The 21,563-nt window shown below is 34.6% G+C and overlaps 1 protein-coding gene across 4 annotated transcripts in view; it reads left to right on the top strand.

Moving 5' to 3' along the window:
* The first annotated feature begins 1,678 nt into the window (after positions 1 to 1,678).
* Positions 1,679 to 21,563, top strand: part of dagla (diacylglycerol lipase, alpha) — a 55,521-nt gene continuing 35,636 nt past the window's right edge. For 2 of the 4 annotated variants that reach the window (XM_048183689.1, XM_048183690.1), the window contains exon 1: positions 1,682 to 2,438. The gene's annotated coding sequence lies outside the window, so the exon portion shown is untranslated. Of the gene's footprint in view, positions 2,439 to 21,563 lie in introns of all 4 variants that reach the window. The other 2 variants (XM_048183693.1, XM_048183692.1) reach the window with 2 other exon arrangements.

Raw genomic sequence — 21,563 nt, forward strand, 5'->3', positions numbered from 1 at the left:
GGTTAATCTGCAGCATGCAGAAATATCCCTGTGAATCTGCATGAGTCATACAAGGGAGGGGAGCAATGCACATTAAAAATAAATGAAAGAGGTCTGAAACTGACTAAGTCGTGCAGAGAATGTATAACCTTGAAAGATGGACTGAAAAATGGGTTTAGTGAGCATGTGATGCATGTGATTTGTGTAGTGATGCAGTTATGACGGCTGCACAGGCCACAGCAGCGCATCACCTTCTCTCCCAGTTTAGATGGATATACATCTACTCAGAAAGATCATGAAGGATGGAACGTACCTGCTTTATGTTGCCTTGTAATCCTTGCTCACCTTTTCCTCTTTTCAAAGGAGAAGGGTGAAGAGATGGAGGACGAGAAACCAAGAGATACGCTCTGCAGGAAGGCCTGAATCCGTCCTCAAGGAGAAATAGAATCAAAGGAAATGGAGTGATGGAGGACACAGCAGCAGAAGGAGGAGGAGAGGCACTGGGATGTACCACTCCATCTGTGGAAACAGGGGGGCGCAGTGCAGCTGGGGTGTGTGAGCCTTTCGCTCGGCTTCAACTGGTGTAATGGCTCTTGCATTGAAGTTTACTAACGTCATATAGGTGCTACAGCCTGAAGCAAACGCAGACAGTTATTATCCTGAGGCAATCATTCCTTTATCAAAACACATTTTTGGGGAGTGCTGGAGCAGGTTTAACCTGACCAGAAATGTTTTACAAGCTCAGTTGCATTACAGTGTCAATCAAGATGCATTACGTCAGATTCCCACACACCTCAAAAACTGGTTGATATCTATCTATCTATCTATCTATCTATCTATGACAGTATGTGTGTGTATATATATATATAGTATATATCTATGCTTAACAGTATATTGTACATATATATAATATTTAACATTATATAGTGTAAGTGTGTCTATCTATGACAGTATATACACACATATATATGCTTAACAGTATATATTGTACATGTGTAAAATATCTAACATTATATAGTGTATATAGCCTATCCATCTATGACAGTATATATTGTACATATATATAATATTTAACATTATATAGTGTATCTATCTATGACAGTATATATAAACATTGTATATATCTATACTTAACAGTATATATTGTACACACACACACACACACATATATATATAACATTATATAGTGTATCTATCTATGACAGTATATATAAACATATTGTATATATCTATACTTAACAGTATATATGTATGCATATATAAAATAATATAGTATAGCCTATAGTATCTATTTACCTATCTATCTTTGACAGTATATATATAAAAACATATATTGTATATATCTATGCTTAACAGTATATATTGTACATATATCTATCATCACAGTATAAAAACAGTATAGATTGTATATATATCTATCCTTAAAAGTAGCCTATATATAAAGTATATATTGTGTATAGCCTATAATATCTAACATTACATTGTGTATAGATTTATTATCATCAATCTTTAAAAGTAGGCCTATCTATCTATCTATCTATCTATCTATCTATCTATCTATCTATCTATCTATCTATCTATCTATCTATCTATCATATGCAATGCAATGCAATGTTTTATAAATGTATTTATTGATTAATTGATTTTTTTCTCATCCATTGGCGCACCCTGCTGATTACAAAGGCTTAAGAATTTCAGGAAATGACGTGCTTCCACGCCCAGCATACTATTTCGGAGTCTCCTCTGTATTCACTAAGCCCGTCCCAGCACCGTGTGCCAGTGGTTCCTAAGCAGCGGAAAATTGCGGCGTCGTACGTCAGTAGCGCAGCGCCTCTTACGACAACCAATGGATGACGTGAGATACGCCAGGAGCGCAAGTGGGAAACGGGATGCGGCTTCAAACTGCGCTGCTGGAATTGAGAATCGCAACGACGTTGCTTATATGGAAAAAAGATCGTAGGGAAGATATATACAGCAATCAATCTGACTGGGACCTGCTGCTGCTGCTGCTGCGGACAGCGCGGGCTCTGGAATTAACGCACGATTTTACTACGCGGAGAGGGAATGTCACGACCAAGCCTGGGGAATAAATGCTAGATTCGCGTGTACGCGGATAGTTTTGCGGAATATGGAGCGGCTTGTGACGCGACGCGCGCTTGGAAAGGCGTGAAAAATATCAGTGACGTTCCGGCGGAGTGTCAATGAAACGATATTATCAGATACAAAACCCGTTTCTGTAGCAGCCCGAATTAAACACGAATTCATTCCTTCATGTGCATGTGAGTGCAGACGGGACGCCGCATTCACCGGACTGTTGCTGCTCTGAGACCTGTGGCTGCTGGTTCAGAACCGTGATCTGGGTCGGTTCTGCGGTTCTGTGTGCGTGTATTTGCGGAGGATGGGAGATTTAAGAGAGTCCATGCAGAAGAAGGTCTCGGGAAGACGCGCTCATACTACAGGTGAGTCTCTGTACGGGCGACACATATGAACATTTACCATGGTAACCGCAGTTTCCGCCAGAAAACCATAGTTACTACAGTTAGTGGGCTAAGGACAAAACACAAACGTTTTTTTGTATTGACATCTGTCTGAGATTTTTGTACAGTAAAACATTTGACCACGATAACAATAGTTTCCCACTGCCACGAACTAAAAAGTACCATGTTTTGCACATATTGCATGGTAAGTACTATGGTATTCTTTGAAGTAGGCTATTCTGAGTATGTGAATATGGTAATCATGGCAGTAAGTGCTAAGGTATACCATTTGATGGCATAGTACTGCCACCGTACTTGTTTTTGAGTCAGATTACAATGGTATTATCGTATGTTTTTGTACCGCGGTATTATGCGGTGATATGTGAAGTACATTTAAGCCTTAAATAGCGCATGAATATGGTTTCATGCACTATTTAAGTTTCATCAATGAAAGTTTTAACATAGTTTCCACCACAATAGAATATCATTTTCAGTGCTGCACAAAATGTACCATATATTCCCAATGTTATTTGAATGTGGTACCATAGCTGACATATTCTTATATATATATATATATATATATATATATATATATATATATATATATATATATATATAAGAATTAATTTATATATATAATATATAAATGAATTCTTTGAATATATAAATTAGGGCTGGGTAAAAATTATCGTTTTCTCAATTTTAATCGATTTCTCATTTTTATGAACCGATATCGATTCTTAAATCCCAAGAATCAATTAGTCTAGTTGTTTTCAGTTGATGAATGAGCAGAATATATAAAGCCTCCCATCCAATAAATCACAATAATCTTTGTGTTTTGTTACTTTTGATATGAAGCAAAGTCTCAGATTTCAAATGACATCCATCTTATTATGAGATTCAAAAAATAAATACCGTTTTGTTGCTGTTTAATGTGGCGTGACAGATCGCTTTAGCGCCTCAAGTTAAAGAGAAGCGGCAGCATGAGTGCATGTAAACATCCTCTCCTCCGCTTTAATATCAGTTACAGCAAAATAAACATGCATGAACATCTGAAGGTATTTTAAAAGATACAGTACAACTTACCGAAATCCTCGTGTAATCGCTCAATCAGTGTTTCAACCTCGGAAAGACGTCAATAAAAGCTTGTAAACAATGTCACGTAACGTCACATTTACCTCAGAAAAACGTATTCAGTGACCATAAACTGATTAGTCAGCTAGAAAAGTGAACTCTAGAAAGCAACATTCTGATAAATAGCTATGCACCGTTTCATATTCATTATAATTTTTTTAATGTTCTTCAATATTTAATGCATGTTTGAATAAATCAGTTATGAGAGCTGTAATTTAAATGTTTATATTTCAAAAAATGAATTGGAGTAGAAATATGATTAGGTAATTCTAAACTTTATTTATAATAAAACATCACCGAGTGTAATTTAAGTGTTTGTATATAAATAAGTTAATTTAACCTTCAATATTATTATAGTAGTACTAACTGACTCCCATGTGTAGTTTACAGCATTAGTTGAGATTTTTTTCCTCTAGAAAATTTGCCATGTACTGTAACTGAAATACTACATCTAAAATAATCAAAATCGAATCGAAAGCATGTGAATAGTAATCGAATCGAATCGTGAAAATTGTGTCAATACCCAGCCCTAATATAAATATATATTGATGTTTGTATTTATAGTATTTGGCAGGACCTTTGGTAACCATTGTACATTGTTTTTGTTACAACCTGTATGAATAACATTGCGTTTGTGAAGGCAGAGTTTTGCATTGCTGCAGGCATGAGAGCACACCCATCATTCCTGGTACATGCCCAAGTATACTGTGGTGTGTGGAGTATGTTACTTCATTTTCCGGTGTACGTCTTCCTATCGTTATGAAACTCGTTAAGGATATCTGAGCTTCTTTTAATACATGACAGCAGTAATGCAGATCTTTTTGTCTACAACACACACACACATAGTGTGAAAGCAAGGACAGTGAAGTTCAGAACCAGAGGCTTTTAACTCTTAATGGAGATGTTGTGGTTGTATCTTCAAGGCTGGATGAAGCCCATCAGTGGTTTGAAGGGGTCAGCAAATGCAAGAGGAAATTGCTGTTAATTACCAAGTGCAGCTTTTTGTATATGGACAAATAGCATGTTTTAGGATCCTTTTGTTGATGTTTCGTTTAGCTGATTTAACCCTTGAGCTGTCTTTGAAAAGATTATCGACTGATATGGGATCCTTAGTGGCCGATGTCATTATCTAGTTATAAATATTTGAACTCTCCATTGATAACAACTGTTGGAACTATGCAGAATGATTACTTGCATTAATGGACTTATGTTATCGACTGATGCAGATGTGGACAAATATCAGATGATTAATCTGCCGGGCTGATATGGTGGTTCTGTCACTAATGTATGCTAATGTGCATTTAAAGTCAAAACAGGTAATCAAATTTAACCTGATATTTTTAATAGTCATTCATGGTAAATTCTTAATTCATCTGTGCGTAATTACAAATTTTGGGACTGTTTTTTCTTTGAATTTTCTTAGAACATTCAGTTCTGGCTCCATTATGATATGAAACACACACTTTTTACAATTAATACCCGATGGATACTAGGGCTGGGACAATACATCGATGCATCGCGAATCGAGAAATGATTCTGGACCGATTCTGATATTTTCCGCATGTATTGCAATTCTCTTTTGAATCGATTCTGAGCTTAGTTTTTAACAGCAAGTGGCACTACGTACTTTAGAAACAGCCATACTCTGCTTGCTTTCAATTCCTTACACACACCACTTGAACCTTCTGTAAAATAATCATTCATAAAGTTCGAAAAGGTTGAAGCGAATTACAAGAGTGTTTGCAGTGGGCTGTTTACATTAATCTTGCGTCATAAAAGCATTCTGAGGTGCAAATACATTCTCAGATTCGGCCAAATGCATGAGTGCTCTTCTTTGTGAGCATTTGAGCATGTGGTCAAAAAACAGCCTAAAGCGCCATCTGCTGTTAAAAACTAAGCTCGAATCGATTTGCAATGCATTTGGAAAATATCAGTAATGATCCACGAATCGCGATGCATCGATAGTATTGTCCCAGCCCTAATGGATACAAAGTCCAACCATTTTTTTTACTTAGATCTAAGCAACCCTTTTTCTTGCATAATGTGATTTATGTCGACATAAATCACATTATGCAAGAAAAAGGGTTGCGTAAATTGTTTCATGTACCAAAACCCAAGGCTTCATTTAACCTGCAAGTCTGCTAGACTGAGATTGTTCAAACATGTTTGTTTTGAATCAGATACTCTCCACTTGGGCTGCATGATTAACCATATTTTAATTGTGATTACGATTTCTGCTTGTGCTAATTAATTAATCAATCAACTGTGATTTAGCTGGTTATTTATTCTGATTAATATTTTGTTCTTTTGCGTTATCTTGCATTGGTAATAGGGCCGGGCGATATATCGCATGCGATTGTCACGCGCATTTCGTCAGTAAAGCCGGTTCCCTGATTGCCGCTAAATCGCCATCACCTGCTTTCAAATGGAGCGGCATTTAATAGACAGAGCCGTAGATCACTGATAAGCTACGCAATGTCGCGTTCATTATCAAAGGCGATTCATCTGCGATAATGAACGCGATATTGCGTAGCTTATCAGTGAACTACGGCTCTGTCTATTAAATGCCGCTCCATTTAAAAGCAGGTGATGGCGATTTAGCGGTAATCAGGGAACCGGCTTTACTGACGAAATGCGCGAAAAAACACTGATGACATGAAAACTGTATGTTGGAGTTGTGGCGCGTCACCCCCTGGGTGGTTTCTACCGTGACCACGTAACACTATCTTGGTCACGAGCCACTTCCTCTGTTCATATTACTCGACTCCTGTAAAAGGTTTACCTTTATAGATTCAGGAGGAGTCAGGTAGGCATATAATATTTTCGTCTTAGATTATATTATCTCAGGGTCTACTTCTGATCACTACCGTACCTCTTAGGTCTACGGTTCGGATATAAACCAGGCCTACCTGGGTGGGGTGGGTTAGCCTCCCGTTCAGTGCACCACAGCTGGCTCTTCGCCCTCAGAGGACAGCTATGCCTGCTAACGCATTCCCACAGTCCACTCTCTTGCGACTGGTCGGCAACCTTGACTGACTATGTAAAGTCCGTCGGGATATCTTTATAAAAATCTACCTTTTTTTCAGACAGTCAACTTCTGATACCCCAAATGGATTCTCACTCATCAACAATAAACAGACTGAGACAATACTATCAGAGTTCATTCTCATTTTATTATTTCTTCCAATATCTTTGATCTACTGAGGGTTGTGGTCCGGCGCCGGCTTCCGCTTGCTGCTTGCTTGTATGCTCTTTCTTTCTTCAGCAAATCTACTACTACTCATAGAGCTTTAAAGGCCCCTGTATTTATATTCTCTTGATGCACTTTATCTCTTCATTTACGCACATGTGGTTTCTACTTGCATTAACATATTACCTGCATGCGTCAATTGCTATGTTACTTATCTATCACCTTTTTTTACTTGCATCGATGCATTTCCTATTTGCGTCAATGGCTTAAGCATTACACACTTTTTTTTATTATGCATTTCTACCTTGTTAGACATTTATTTCCTAACTGTCTTCATTTTTGTCAGTTACACACAACAATGCTTCTATCCCCCAGAACCCATGTTCACCTACACACGCTTTCTATTATATCTTTTAAAATCTTTATCAAATTGTCTGGAAGAGAACACTCCATTTCTCTTGACAGAGTTTAGAAATCTCTATGTTGAAATTTGAACGTTTTAGGCCTATACAACTTATTTTATTAAGCTCTATTTTTTTAACGTTAATTCATAATTTTAATTGTATGTAAGGAATATTGAAGTCAATTTGATGGAATTTTACTAATAATTGAAATGTGTAGATCTTAAAAAAAAAGGCTTAATTTTTTTTTTGAGTGTGCAACTAAATCTGCAAAAAAATCTTCTCTGTGATGAACTGTAATAAATACAAACATAAATCTGGAATATGATGTTTGCGTTTGTGGTTCCTGAATAAATGCACTGTGCGATGATACAATCTTTTGTTGTTGTTGTTGTTTTAATAGAAAATCATTAACAGAATTTGGAACTATTGAAATTAATGTTAGGAACTTAAACGTTTTAGCTTTTGAGAGAAGTGTGTGAATGTAAATTATAAATGTAATAAATCAGGAAACTAGATGTGATAAACAAACTCTGCATATTAATTGACATTCTCTTGATTGTGCTTATGTGAAAGTGCAGTAATTATAATAAAAAGGAAAAACAAATTTCTCACAAGAACTATTGTGATTAATAATCGCCAATTTCATTTTTGGAGCATATAATCATATTGACTATCAGTTTAACTATTATTGTGAAAACACTATTTTTCGCCATCCACCAAAACAGCACTGTTCTCCAGTCAGCTGCTGAACGTCTTGTGCGCTTGTTGAGGTGGTGTTTGGAATTGCCTGGAGGCTTCACTTGGCCTTTTAAAGCAGGCTTACCTCTAATGTAATCTCCATCATTGGACTTGTGAATGTCTAGTCAAGCCTCTCACAGCATAAGTGATCATCCAAATCAAAGGATAATACAGTACATGTAGAGTACTTGTTATTTTGCCCTGAGTCTTTCCAGTCTTTGTTCACAGTGATGCAATACAGACTTGATTGCAAGATTTCAGTGCACTTCCTCTGATGCATCCTGTACAGTGATTTGCAGAAATAGTGATTAAAGCAATACAGTGTTTTACCGATTCTGGAGTGTTGAAGTGTACTTGTTTAACTATACTTGTTGCGGGCCAAATGTCCTCACTCATATAGTGAAATATTATGACAACAGACTTGTGAGGACATTTTACTGGTCCTCAGTAGTTAAATTTAGATTTCCTTTAAATCTTAATGTTTCTGTGATGAGTAGGTTTAGGAGTAGGGGTTGGGTTTTATATATATATATATATATATATATATATATATATATAATATATGTGTGTATGTGTGTACATAATTACATGTGTATGTGTGTGTTTATAATTGATTGGTAGTAAATTAGAGAGATCAACTAAATAATAAAAATGTATAAATTAACAATTATTAATTATCTTTAAATTTATTAAACTATTCAAATAATTGATTCAACTCAAATTTTTATTAAAATTTTACTAAAAATAAAACCTATATTTTGATATGTAATAAAATAAAAATGTAATATAATTTGTATTATTATTTTAATTATTTTTTTCCTATAATGATATAATTCATTTGTAAATGGGTACATTATTTAAAGTTTTTTTTATTTACCATTTTGTATTTTTTATTTATTGTTATTATTATCACTATTGTTATTGTTGTGGTAATATTTTTATGTATGTTAATTATTTTGGCAGAAAGGTTTATTATTATGGGGTAAAATGTTATAAATTAAATTTTTAATTGTATGAAGCTTTCTGTTATTGCTTTGAAAACGTTTATAAATAAATTATATATATAAAAAAAAAAATCATATTTTCTACTTGAGTCTCATTAATTTTTGCCATTGGGCCTCATTAATGAAACTCAAGTAGAATGAATTTCTGCATAAATATGTTGTAAAACAATAGATTGATTGCAACCATTTACATGAGAATGGTTATGAACAATTCATACATAAATTTATTTGGCTTATGTTTCACGAATGAGATCCCATGTCAGTGTATGATCTTAAGTTTAACAGTTTACAGCATTTTACACATTTGCAGTAATGTATTTTTGACCATTCTGATTTGTTTTCTGATAAAACATTGATAGCACAGACAATATTGTGTGTATATGATATCCAGCCTCTGCCATAGAGATGCAGGCGAATATTCTCCAAAATCCAGCTCTATGCAAGAACAACAGGGACATTGTCCCCTCGACATCCTGCAATCTGTCAGAAAAGAAAGAAAGAACATCAAGAGATTGTATGTGGCCTAGAGAAATATAGCGGCTGTATTGTTTAAAATTGTATTAGCATCTGTAATACATTATTGAGCAGTGCATAGATCTTCAGGCGCTCGTCATGAAGCTCAGATAACTTTATTCACCGATCTTCCTTTACCTAATTTATGGCACTATGAAAAAAAAATGTCTTAATTTGCAGAAGCATGCAAAAGTTGTCTGATAAAGATCTGAATAAAAACAACTAGGTTTATTAAATATGAGATAAGAGTCCTTTAATGTGGGTCATTGTCATCTGTTCTCAGGTTGAATAATCAGTCTGTTTCAGCACATGGTTCCTGTTCAGGCAAATCTGTGTTCTGTGTTAAACTAATTCACTCTGGGAGTTAATCATCACCTCACATTGATTATAATGGCCTCAGATTATTTCGGATTCCCGTCAGTGCTGCTCTTCCATCTCTGGTCAATCTTTTCAGTCAATGTCTTGAGTTATAAAGTGATTCACTTATGAATCAGTCCATTGATTGACGTTTTCTTTGGTGCCGTCGTCGTCATGCATGTGTGAAAGTGCGTTCACGATCGATAGAGCTGCTAATAATAGTTGCAAAAAATATTCTTGTGCAATGAGTAGACCGTGTGTTTTTGCATTCTGTCTGCACTACTTTTTATTTGTTTGCAATTTTTTGTTTACATGACAGACATCAACGGCATATTGCCATTTTTCTTATCTCACATTTTTATGACACTGTATTGAAGGTTGATTTGTGCCTCCTGCATATCTATTCTTTAACACTTTATGCAGCATTGTTACCAAAAAAATGGACTCAGAAGCAATTGATACTTCAAATAATTAGTATAAATGTGACCGTTTGGAATAAATATTGTGTGCAGTTTTACTGTCACAGTTAATTTTATTTAAGCAATTTTGTGTGCATTTCATTTGCTGTCATAAAATTCTGTTAAAATTGCTATCATCTCCCTTGTGAAATGCTACCAGGAAAAAAATAGTAAAACATTTTCTCTTCACTTCAGTCTGCTTTCATTTATGACTCATTGGGATGAGGTGTTATGGATGTACTATCTCATAATACAAGCATTAGCATATCATTCATATTAATAAGGCCACTGAATGAGGCTGCATGTACTTCTACAAGCTATTATTTTGCTATCTAATGCAATGACATTCGGATGTTTTCAAGTGTGGCTCAAGTACTGTTCGAGTTCCTACACAGTTTGGAAAAGTATGGGATTTGATTTGAGTAATATCCATGTAGGGGTGTGCGATATCATGATTTTTGATAGTGGACGATTAAAATGTGCTTTTGAAGAAATACTGTGCATCATATTGTACAACATGACGTACATTACATTCACATCATGTTAACGCAGAGGCAGGGTTACACTCACATAATGTTGCAGTTATTCATTTGCATGCATTTTAAAGCTTTGGCAGTTAAACATTTTATTTGTGTTGTTCTGACATGCACTTTTCTGCATCCTGTCAAACAGCGTGTGAGTACTAAACTAAGTTATCTTTCTAATCTTATTGCTTAAACTGTCAAATACACACAACACAGTTGATTATGTCTTAAGCGAACATACAGAGTTGGGAGAAAACCAGATGCATGTCTGTATATTAGATCCATGCATGAGGTTTTAAAGTGACAGCAGCCTAATAAACCTGCTGCCGCTTGTCGTTAATGTTGATCAAACTGCTCTAGACTGAATAGCTTCATTAGCTTTAATAAAAATCAGTGTGTCTATATAATTTGACACAGTGAAATGTAGTGTTTTTTAAAGGGGTGGTTGATAATGATTTCACTTTTTTAACTTTAGTTAGTGTGTAATGTTGCTGTTTGTGACATCTGCAAAGTTACAACGCTTAAAGTTCAATGCAAAGAGAGATATTTCCTTTTAAAGAAATCACTTTTTAAGGACTACATCAAATGAGTTGAATCAACTCCACAGCAACTACATAAATTTATCCACTAACCATTCAGAAACATCCTAAAAGTTGTAACTTCTTCCTGAGTCTCTCCATCAGTGTCGACTCCGGTTTGAACAATGTAAGGCTGAACACCGTTACTGACAATCCTCATTTTGGCTGCGTGAGATTCTCCAGCTTTGTTGTTGTTGAGCTGTTAAAGCTCCGCCCTCTTCTGAAAGGGGGCGGGAGCAGCAGCTCATTTGCATTTAAAGGGACACACACAAAAACGGCGTGTGTTTGCTCACACCCAAATAGTTTTTGATAAAAAAAAGTTTTATTAAATTTCTTACTTGAATACTACTGTTAAATACACCTACTGTGAAAAAACATAAAGCACTGTTTACTTCATTTATATATTATATTGCATTTGTAAATTTTTAAAATAGCGAAATTAGTTTAGCTGATGGACAGCTCAGTCACTTGCAAAATAGTAAAAACAACATGAAAAAAAAATCGTGATAAAATCATGATATGACATTTTTGCCCTTCCTTGTCTGGAAAAGTATGGAGAAAAAAAGAAACGGCGTTTGGAAAAATATTTGTGTTTCCAGACTATTTTCTTAAATATAAAATTAAGAATTTCTTAAAACTTACCAGACAAGCAGAGTGATTTCATGGCAAAAGTTTAGTGATTGTCGAACGCGACTTAATGAATTTAAGGCACACATTTTCATTATGCAGAACGGTTTGTCTCTCTTTTGAACGTCACTAAAAGAATGTGGTTGTGCCACTCAAACCATCAACAGATAAAGGATCAACAAACGATCTTCTAAATCAAACTGTACTTTGATGTTTGGTCACATCAAACCACATTTACAGTACCAAACCGATGTGTCAGAGGTGAATATATGAAGCTTATAAAGCATTTTAGGTTTCTTCTCATCATGCAAGTGCATGTTACCACTTTTGAGAAAACCAAAAAATCACAGATGACTGTACTGTATACCAAATATAATGCTGAAAATAATGTTGTATGAACCATTTATGTTAAATATGGTCTGAAAAATCTACAGAGAGGAAATTTTCCAACCCCACCAAAGGCTTTATCAGGACTGCATGACATTGAAGTCATCTGAAACGTCATCTTACAGCAGGATTGTTGTTTGAAATGTGCTAAACAAGCTAGTCATGAGATTTTCTAATCATAAGTGAAGTTATGCTGCATTCACTACATGTCGTAATTACTGTAATCTCAAGATGACAACATGTGATGTTATATTCAGAGCACTTTTGGCACCACTATCAACCACTAAATGAATCTGCAGTGGTCAGGTGGTACAAGTAGGAGCTCTCAGACAATTCCCATCTTACAAGCTGTATTTACGAGGCTTGGATGGTTTTTACAAGTTGAAATCACATAATTGCGTTAATTACGACATGGCGTGAATGCACCTTTTAACCACATCAGCACTAGATGATTTGATGATGGCACGTTTGCATGGTCATGAGGCAGGTATTTTTTGAGGAGGCGTGGCAGACTCGTTCTTTTGTTACAAGGTTACACACTGTGGCCAGTTTACACACTCACTGGAGCGCAGCAGTGGCCGCCCACATTTTATGGCTTTGTTTCTAGTGTTATATTTCCTGTTTATTTTCTCCATAGGAATTTGTAACCCAGCCAGCTAGCTCTGAGATAAGATTATAACATTACAACCTTTCACTTTTCTCAAGTATTCAAGCTTGATCATGTTTGAAAATCAGAAAAAAAGTATGTGCACTTAAATGAGGTAATCATCACATGAAGCACTGAATGACACAATCCAAACAGAAATGACTGTACAATTTGTGATATAGGTCTACTATTCTGTACTATACTATATTATACAATACTTTTACTTATAAGCATTAAAAAACAAGCATTAAATACAGCATTTATTCAAAATAGAAATATACAATATATATTGTTTTTTTTTCTAGTAATATAGTCTTTTTAATTTTTTATTCATCAATGAATCCTGAAAAAAAACATCACAGGTTCCAAAAAAATATTAAGCAGCACAACTGTTTCCAACATTGACAATAAATCATCATATTAGAATGATTTCTGAAGGATCATGTGACACTGAAGACTGGAGCAATGATGCTGAAAATGCAGCTTTGATCACAAAAATAAATTATATTTTTAAGTATATTAAAATAGAAAACCCTTATTTTAAATTATAATAATATTTCACAATATTACTGTTTTTTCAATATTTTTGATCAAATAAATGCAGCCATGGTGAGTATAGAAAGATATGTATTGTGAAAAGTACTATACAAAAAATGTGAGCTTTGAGTTGAATATGAATATATATATATATATATAACATTTAATAATTATATATTAAGAATGTTTAATTATAGAGAATCATTTTTATTTCATTTTTATTTTCTAAAATTTTTAAAAATAAAAGTTTTATTTTTGGTATTAATTTAAATGGTTAAATTAATGTATAAAGATATATACATTTCAATTTCATTTATCATTTTGGCATCTTGTTTGGTGTATATACAGCATATATATATATATATATATATAATTACACACAGAGTATATAATATTTATTTATTTTCTATCTGTCTTTATATTGAAAGAATACATCATTGCTGTATATGTGTGTCTTAAAATATTTATACGTTATTGTTAAAAAATCATTTTCTCTAATGCAGATGTTTGGAAATATTCATCACGCCCCATTTGCTGATCCCCCAAATTGAGATGATGCACTGTTTTCCCCAAGTTTAAGTATTTTTAAACTGATATGGCACGCTTATGTCGGCAGACACTGAATAAACAGAACGCGTCCCGTGTGAACGTCTCCAGAGGGCACAAAGGCAAATGTTCAGTCCTACAGCAGCGAGTACAGTGTTGATACAAGGAACAGCATGAAAGCAGCTGACTGTATCCTGCTCCGTTCTGTCGTTCTCATTCTCCCTGCCACGCGCTCAACACTTTTTCCCCTGTCATGCCCTATTTATTTTTCAACACGCTGCTTTCCACCCCTACTCATTCCTCAGCATGCCAATACATAATCCCTCTTTCCATTATGAAGTCGACACTTAATTTGATGCATTTCAGGGCCAAACGCTGAATGTGTTTCCACTCTAAAACCATCTTCCCTTTCCGTTACATTCGAATCATCCGTCTTTTGCCCGGCGTATCGGATTCGACCACATGTCCATTTTTTCCCTCACCTGCCTATTCATTCTAATAGTGTCTTGCATGCAGTCTTTCCCCTTATAAATCTCATTTAATTCAGTATCATCGGGGTTCGTCCCTACTTGACTCATTTTCCTTCCCTTTCATTTCTCCAGTGAAATGTCATTGTAGTTTTTTCACCATCTCTGTGTAGCTGCAGCTCTCTTACTCTGTCTTTTCTCCTTTTCTTCATCTCGCTCATCCATACTCCGAGTTTAGCTTCTACCGCTCTCATCCTTTTTTTAGATTGAGGAGCATGTGCTACACACACCCACTCTCCCCTGCCTCTCCTCTCATCTCTTGCTCCAGATTCTTCCTTCCCTCCTTCTCTGTCTCTCTTCCTCCTTCACTCACCCTTGCTCTCTCTTGCCTTCTGTCTTTTTTTCTCCTAATTTTCATGCTAGTCCTCCTTTTCCCTGCATCCTCATCATGTTTCACTTTCACTGCCGCCCACTCGGTCCTTTCAACATCTTCCAGCTCCACCTGCAGTGTGTGTGTGGATTTGTGGATTTGTGTCTGCTTCGAATGAAGTGTGAACATGCTGTTTTTTTCTGAAATGTATAAAATATTAAACTTTTCTTCATTGATTTTGGGGTGAAATCTTCAAAATGGATTTAAAGTTGTAATATGTGTTACACTTTATGCTGATAGTCAAACTTTGACTTTGGAAAAGAACATCTTCGAAAGGACTTTACAGAACTATAACAATTGCATAGTCCTTGCGGTTTAAGATGTTTCTTTTAATTGCCTGTATCTATTAGGTAATGTCTCCGTTGGATTAGTTCACTTCAGAATTAAAATTTCTTTCTTCAGTCGAAAAGAAATGAAGGTTTTTGATGAAAACATTCCAGGATTTTTCTCCATATAGTGAACTTCACTGGGGTTCAACGGGTTGAAGGTCAAAATGTCAGTTTCAGTGCAGCTTCAAAGAGCTCTACATGATCCCAGACGAGGAATAAGAGTCTCATCTAGTGAAACCATCGCTCATTTTCTTAAAAAAAAAAAAAAAAAATTAAAAATGTATATACTCTTTAACCACAAATGCTCATCTTGCACTGCTCTGCGATGTGCCACGCATTATGTAATCATGTTGGAAAGGTCATGTGCGACGTAGGCAGAAGTACCGAATCAGTCAAATGACCTTTACAAAAAAAGGTAAAACAATGATGTCGGATGATTTTGAAGTTGGAGGAGAAAATGAGATCGTCACGCGTGATCTTTCCAACATGATTACGTAATGCGTGGCGCATCGCAGAGCAGTGCAAGACGAGCATTTGTGGTTAAAAAGTATATAATTAATTTTTTTAGAAAATGACCGATCGTTTCACTAGATAAGACTCTTATTCCTCGTCTGGGATCATGTAGAGCTCTTTGAAGCTGCACTGAAACTGACATTTGGACCTTCAACCCGTTGAACCCCAGTGAAGTCCACTATATGGAGAAAAATCCTGGAATGTTTTCATCAAAAACCTTCATTTCTTTTCGACTGAAGAAAGAAAGACATGAACATCTTGGATGACATGGGGGTGAGTAAATTATCAGGAAAGTTCAATTCAGAAATGAACTAATCCTTTAATGAGAAAAGTCATTTCTCTTTAGAGGACCCATCAAAATGGAATGATGAACAGATTATATTGTATTTTCAATTGAAGCAAGAAATGGTAGCAGGACTACCAAAGTTCCCCATATTTAATAGTCTTTATTTTATGACAAAACTAAGTTTAGCTAATTGGATTTGTTAGTCTCTGGTAGGTGACATTAGGGTGTGACTGGACCAACAGGATAATGATATGACGTCATCAATACTGTATTTTGGTCAATTTTCCTGCAATACAAAGACGGTAAATGTTAAACGCATATACGCCGCTCACCAAGCTCTATTTATTTAATCAAGAATAGAATAAAAATGGTAATACTCTGAAATATTAAAATTTAAATTAAAAAATGTAATATGATGGCAAAACTGAATCAGAATCATTACTCCAGTCTTCAGTGTCACATGATCCTGCAGAAATCATTCTGATATGATGATTTGCTGCTCAAGAAACATGTATTATTATTATCAATGTCAAAAACAGTTGTACTGCATAATATTTTGGTCAAAACTAAAATGCTTTTTTTTCAGGATTCTTTGATGGGGAAAAAAAGAGTTAAAAATATCAGTATTTATTTGAAATATAAATCTTTTTTAACATTATAATTGTCTTTCCTTTCACTTTTTGCCAACTTAAAGGATTAGTTCACTCCAGAATTAAATTTTCCTGATAATTTACTCACCCCCATGTCATCCAATATGTCTTATCTAGAGAAACAATCAGTAATTTTCTAAAAAAAAAAAAATTAAAAATGATATACTTTTTAACCACAAATGCTCGTCTTGCACTGCTCTGCGATACGCCACGCATTACGTAATCATGTTGGAAAGGTCACGCGTGACGTAGGCGGAAGTACCGATCCAGTGTTTACAAAGTGGACGTGCAAAGACTAAATCAAACGGCCTTTACAAAAAAAGGTAAAACAACGATGTCGGATGATTTTGAAGTTGGAGGAGAAAATGAGAAGTTTTTCGCCCTACTGCAATACTTCCACTTACTTACCTTTCCAACATGATTACGTAATGCGTGGTGCATCGCAGAGCAGTGCAAGATGAGCATTTGTGGTTAAAAAGTATATAATTTTTTAATTTTTTTTAAGAAAATGACCGATCGTTTTGCTAGATAAGACCCTTATTCTTAAATTTTTAACCCAACAGCTGGGTTTGTCCACATTTGACCCAAATTTGGGTTGAAACAACATCTTTAGAGTCACTTTCAGAACGTTTTTTCCAGCTGATGAACGATAAAAACATTGACAGCCAATCAGAATCCATCCTGCATTAAGCTCCAGTATTTAAAGTGACAGATGACATAACTTTCGTACCACAATACAAGATCTCTGTTGCCTCATGGGATTATTCTTACCTTCCTGAGGATGTGAGCAGCAGGATGTTTATATAATGAGAATGAATGTCGTTTTGTATTTACTTTAAGTTAACGAGTGATTTAGCCATCTGTGGTGTCCTCCAGACTGGCTTCATCATACTTGTGTTTGGTTTTAGGGATGTGCATGGATAGATGGATGGAGAGACGCAGGTGTGAAAAGAAATAGGAAGATTGAGAGCTGATGAACAGCTAACAGTGTGATAGACTGTGTTCTTGTACAGCTGCAGTGAAACCATTTGCAATCTGTCGCTTTATCAGCCAGCTCTGTTGGGAAGGAGAATGATTAACTAGTATCTTAAGGTCACTGATTTAAAGGTAAAGTGCCATTTTTGATGTTAAAATAAAAGTCCGCCATTTTATGTCGAATAAGAGCTTTTGGAGTATTGCTGTATTTGTTTAAGGAGTTCAAGGAGTTTGCCGTGTCAGCTTCTGGCTCGACTAATGGCATGAGTTTGGGGCGGAAATATTTGTTTAAACAAATGATGACAAAACCTGTTTAAAAATGATCATTATAAGTGGCCCAAGCATCACTATTACTATTGTGCGTACTTGAATGATGAAGCCACACATTCGGTGCTGATTTCATGTTGACTTTTGCCACAAAAAAGCACAAATATTTTGGGGAAGTGGTTTGCCAGGGTGTGTTCCTTTACCTCCGATCCATAAAAACATCAGCAAAACACATGGCCGTCACATCCTGTATTATTATCATACATCAGCCATCTAGTTTTGTCTCCACAACACAGTCAAACGAGGACATCATCTGTGTACTCTCACAGTACCTGTTGATCGGTGAGATTTGTGTTGTAAATGGAGCAATTTTGCTTCACAATGAAAGTTTGCTGGGTCAGAGCGTTGCAGTGTCTGGACTGGAAGTGGTATCCATGGAAACCATCAGTAGCCCTCGCTCTGTTTGTTTTCGTCTTGTAGTTAATGGTGATTGCTGAGGCAAGCATTACTGGTGTTGCTAACACAAGGGTTGAGATTTTACCAAATTTTTAAGTAGGGCTGCTACAACTAATCAATAAATATTTATACAGTGCTGTTCAAAAGTTTGGGATCCGTAAGATTATTTGATTTAAAAATACAAAAAAAAAAAAACAGTATTATTGAAATATTATTACAATTTAAAATAGCTATTTTCTGTTTGAATATATTTTAAAATGTAATTTATTTCTGTGATGCAGAGCTGAATATTCAGCATCATTACTCCAGTCTTCAGTGGAAAAAAAATCTTGGTCCCTCTCTAAGTAATGTTAAAGTAACACTTAAGCATAATTGAAGTTAATGAGATAAATAAGCAATTAATAAGGCTGTGACTTAAGTCACTTGTAGTTCTTGTGTTTTTTTCTTATTTCTTCAGTGATTCTGCTTGTTAACAGCAGGTGTTCATCACTAATGCGCAATCATTACTTAATTAATCGCTTAATTAAGTCATTAAATTTAACTCTGCTTCAGTGTTATTTTAACACTTTTTAGAGAGGGACCATATGTACTCTGAGCAGAGCTGATTTAACTCTGCGGATTTTGCTGTGTACTGTTAAAAAAAGCTTATTTTTCAGGCTAGACGAGCCAATGCGCATGTGCACTACTTTCTTTTATAATACTGTTTTTTTTTTTATTGCATTTTCTGGTCTCACTTTATATTAAGTGGCCTTAACTACTATGTACTTACATCAAAAAAAAGTACAGTGTACTTATTGGGTTCATATTGAATTGCAAAACACATTTGCAGCTATTGAGGTGGATACGGGTAAGGTTAGGGAAAGCTTTGGTGATATGGGTAGGTTTAAGGGTAGGGGTAAGGTGTAAGGGATGGGTCAACAGTGTAATTATAAATGTAATTACAGAAATTAATTACAAATGTAATTACATGCAGATGTTTTTAAACTATAAGTACCATGTAAAAACATATATGTACAAAATAAGTGCATTGTATCAAGTGATTGATTGAAATGTAAGTACATAGTAGTTAAGGCCACTTAATATAAAGTGGGTCCCATTTTCTTGAACACTTACACAACAATGTACATCACATATCTGTATAAATGCTAACTTTCAGCACAAAGTAGCAATTGAATGTGAATTGCCAGTCCACAGCCTAAGCAAATGCTCCACTCTTCTCTACAATGGTAACCCAGTGAAATTTAAAACATTCTAATAATTCCAGTATAAGTGAACAGTATTAAACAATATCAAGCATCCCGTTTTCATCTTACTGCAAAACAAATAAAATAACATCTTATTTCAACATTTTCTCTCTTATGCAATGCATGCTGGGAACTAACAAGCACCGCCCAATTTCAGTTAATGCAACAAAATTCATTTGTGTAATCCCAACACAAACGAATTAGGTAAACTTCAATATTAGATATATTTAAGTGGATTTAACACAATGTAATTAAGTTAGGACAAAATGTGTAGGAATTGTGTTGTTCATTTTAATTAAGTAATTTGGACAAGCAGCAAAATCATTATTTCCAGTCTTCAGTGTCACATGATCCTTCAGAAATCATTCTAATATGATGATTTGCTGCTCAAGAAACATTTCTGGCAAAGTAGTGTAAAGTAGTGTTTTTTCAGGATTCTTTGATTAATAGAAAGTTCAAAAGAACAGCATTTATTTGAAATAGTAATCTTTTGTAACATTATAAATGCCGTTACTGTCACTTTTGATCAATTTAGTGCATCCTTGCTGAATAAAACTGCACATTTAAAAAAATGAAGCATTTTTTTGAGATTTACGCATTTCAGTGAATAATAAAATTCCATCAAATTGAATGGAATAATCCTTATTTTAAAATATGTAAGGATTATTCAATTAAAATGTGTAAGGATTATTCAGTTCAATTTGATGGAATTTTACTATTAACTGAAATGCTTAAATCTTAAAAAAAAAAAGGCTTTTTTTTTCTTTCTTTTTTTGAGAGTTTTAATTTCTTTCCAAAAAGAAATCTTAACACTTTTGAACAGTAGTGTATAATGTTACAAAAGTTTTCTATTTCAGGTAAATGTTCTTTTGAACTTTCTATTCATCAAAGAATATTATCCTGAAAATTATTGATAATAATAATCAGAAATGTTTCTTGAGCAGTAAATCATCATATTAGAATGGCAATGTGTATATATTGTGTATAAAATATATATATATTTTATATACAATATATACACAAAATATATATATATATATAATATATATATATATATATATATATATATATATATAATTAATATAATATAATATAGTGTGTGTGTGTGTATGTATATATATATTTATATATTTGCTTGGCTTTATCTGATTTATCAAAGTAATTGTTAGTTGCAACTGGATGATATGGCCAAAAAATTATCAGTGTTATTATTACAAAAATTATGAGTGTTATTAAATTGTATGTATAAAATTATTTTATTTACAAGTTTCGTGCTTGTGTTTTGTTCCCCCATTTTCTTCGTTGCACCTGTTTCTGAATATTGCTTTACACTAGTAGTTTATACACTATTTACATCAACACATATTCAGAAACAGGTGCAGTTATTTTTTTCAAAGTGAGAAAAACAGTTTACATTACACTTACCAAATATTGGTTTCTTTTTCTGTTAACATTCTCTTGGGTCAGTTCCTCTTTTGCATTTCCTTTCCTCTTTAATAATGTCCAATTTCTCCCCTCTCTCTCTCTCTCTCTCTCTCTCTCTCTCTCTCTCTTATTTCTCTGATGCACAATTATAGAAATAGATCACCCAAAAATGACTTGAATGGTGTTTTATATATTGATGGTGAGGTTGAGTAAATGGCAGAATTTTCCTTTTTTTTTCTATTGAACTATTTATTAACAGGAATATTGTCTTATTCAGTGTGGAAAAGCTGTTGATCTGTTTTGAATGTAAGGCAAAGCTGAGGACTGCAACAGAGTCAGTGCTGTTTTCTTCTCCTTTGGCCTTGTGTTACTCTCTCGTCTTTAATGCAGAAATGAAGAAGTGGTGAATGTGGAGTCTTTCC

Source organism: Megalobrama amblycephala, linkage group LG3, assembly GCF_018812025.1.
Source record: "Megalobrama amblycephala isolate DHTTF-2021 linkage group LG3, ASM1881202v1, whole genome shotgun sequence".
NCBI classification, from domain to species: Eukaryota; Metazoa; Chordata; class Actinopteri; order Cypriniformes; family Xenocyprididae; genus Megalobrama; species Megalobrama amblycephala.